Genomic DNA, 2,980 nt, shown 5'->3' with positions numbered 1-2,980 from the left:
GTTTTCATATTGGGGAACAGAAAATGTCGCAGGAGGTCAGATCGGCCGAATATGGTAGGTGCGGCAGCAATTCGTAGCGGAATTCATGCAATTTGGCCGTGACGATTCTGGATGAGTGAGCTGGTGCATTGTCATGGTGGTTCAGCATATTTTTCTTTGCTAAATGAGGTCGTGTTTCCTTCAATTTCTCGTCGAAGCGGTCCAATAATTCATTGTAATACTGCCCCGTGATCGTGCTTCCTTTCTTCAAAAAGTCCATGAGGATTATTCCCTTCGAATTCCCAAAAATCCATAACTTTTCCGGCCAATAGGACCGTCTTTGCCTTCTTCGGAGCAGATTCGCCCGAAAAAGTTCATTATTTTGACTGTTGTGCTTGGTTTCTGGCATATAATGATGGATCCAGCTTTCATCAACGGTGACGACTGGACACAAAAACTTCTGCGGATTTCGCTTAAGGAGGTCCAAACACTGCTTCGAAATTGACAGCCGTATCCGCTTATTGTCCACCGTGAGCAATCGCGGCACCCGGGCCGACAGCTTTCTCATTCTTAACTTATCATGTAAAATATTGATTGCCGTTCCGTACGACACGCCTACGGCCTTTGCTACTTTGCGCACTTTCGTTCGGCGATCAGCGAGAATCACATGGACCTTTTCAACGATTTCCCCAGTAATCATGTCTGCCGGGTAGTCTGTGGTACGGAACGGCAATCAATATGCCTATTTCTTGTACCCGATCCGTAATAAGCAAACTACTTATCTTTATAACTCAAAAATTATAATTAAGTTTCAGATAACATTTTTTAAAAGGAAAAGTTGTCTTAGAATTCGTTGAAAAACATGTCATTTTAAGTATAGAAAGTTGTTCTGAATTGTATGCGTATGTGTATGTATGTATATAACTGATTAAAATATTATTTTAGGCCTATAAAACCGGAGAAATCGTACAGACTTTCGAAGGATATTTCCTCGATGATGAACTGCGAGATGAGGTAAGATTATTAACGTTATCAATTATATTTTCATATTAATTGAATTAGAAATGATTCAATAAAAAAATTTACACACACATACATATATATAAAAAGTATCGGGACAGCGATCTCGAAAACTAAATATTTTAGAAAAAATGTTTTAGACAAAAGTTATATAGTTTCAAGGGGACAAAACAACTATATCATTTTATTTACAGATGGCACTATTTTCGAGATATCCACTGATCATTACTTTTCTTAAACAGAAATTCCAACTTTTATTATATTATCTTTTCTTACCAATTAATTTTAACAACTTTTGTCTGAAACATTTTTTTACTTGCCTAATATCTTCTGAGATATTTAAGGAAAATTTGGTAACTTTTCAACATTTAACTTATATTTGGCTAATTATTCGTCGAGAAAAAGATAGTCGAAAAAAAAGAACTAGACTTTCTTTACTCTAGTCGATCTCAAGAATATATTAAGTGTACAAATGAATAATCCAAATTTTTCAGCTAAATTCAAAGTTTATTTTAAAAGAAAGTAAAAGTTAAAATTTATCAATCAAAATAGTCGCCGTTGTTTTTTAGAACTTTAAGCCATCTTTTAGGCAGCTGGTAAATTCCATGTCGGAAGAATGTGTCGTTGAACACGATAAAGTCATCAAGCCATTTTTACATCTCATTCACTGATTTGAAGTGCGTATTGGACAAGACATGTTGCATCGACCGGGACAAGTGGTAATCGGTAGGAGCGATGTCTGATGAATACGCCAGGTATTGCAAAACGTCTCAGCCAAGACTCATTGATGTCTTTTGTCGTAAAAGCAATATATTGCCTTGTTATCATGCAACAATTTCACACGTTCTTCTTTGCCTACTATACGGTCATTTTCATTCTAATTCTTAACTCAAACGTATTAATTGGTGTTGGTAGCGATCCGCAGCAACTGTTTCATTTGGTTTTAATACCTCATAATAAATCCCTCTTCATATCTTACCAAATATAGAGTAGAATCTTCTTTTCGAAGTGTTTTGACTTTACAACCGATATTAATGGTTCGCCGGGATTTACTGCGTGCATAACTTTCTGCGTTTCTGATTGTTATAGAGTATCCACTTCTCATTGCCCGTAACAATTTTCTACGAAAAAAGACTTTCTACGCTGCTTATTGAGAAGAGAAAGACACACTGCCACTCGTTGATTTTTGTTGACTTCAGTCAGCTCATGCGAAACCCATTTTCCTTCTTTCTGAATCTTTCCCATCTCGTGTAAGCGTTTGGAAATAGTTTGTTGCGTTACTCCTAACTACTCTGCAAACTCTTTTTGCGTTTGTGCTGAATTCTTAGCGAGCCGTTGCTTCAAATCATTGTTGTCGCACTTCCGAGAACCTCCAGAACGTTCTCTGTTATTCAGACTGAAATCGCCGCTTTTAATCCGTCCAAATTAAAATACATCGTACGATGCAATACCTTCGCCGAGAAAGGAACAAACCGATTCGCGTACTCTTGCAACATTTTTTCCTTGTCGGAATTGGTAAAGCATGCAATGTCGGATATACACCTTATCTGTTGTCATTTTTTATTGAAAAAACAGCGAGATATCGTAAGTTAAATATTGAAAAAGTTACCAAGTTTTTCTAAAATATCTAAAAAATATTAAGCGAATAAAAAAATTTTTCAGACAAAAATTATTCACTAATTTGTAGAAAAGGATGATATAATAAAAAAATCGGATTTCCATTTAAAAAAAATAATGATCAGTGGATATTTTAAAAATAACGCCATCTGTAAAGAAACAAATATAGTTATTTTATGTCCTCCTTGAAACAATAAAACTTTTGTCCGAAACATTTTTGCTGAAAATGCTTCGTTGAAGAATTACCGGTGCGTTTTTAAAAATGGGGCATCCTGTACATATGTGGGGGTCCGGAAGGCGCGCGGCGACTTCCGGTGTGCGCGCGAGCGCGCACGGCCACTGCTCGCACTGCTCCCACAGGAAG

This window comes from Harpegnathos saltator, unplaced genomic scaffold (assembly GCF_003227715.2).
Source record: "Harpegnathos saltator strain DR-91 unplaced genomic scaffold, Hsal_v8.6 scaffold98, whole genome shotgun sequence".
Taxonomy (NCBI): domain Eukaryota; kingdom Metazoa; phylum Arthropoda; class Insecta; order Hymenoptera; family Formicidae; genus Harpegnathos; species Harpegnathos saltator.
The sequence above is the reverse complement of the archived record's forward strand: the minus strand, read 5'-3'. Positions refer to the sequence as shown.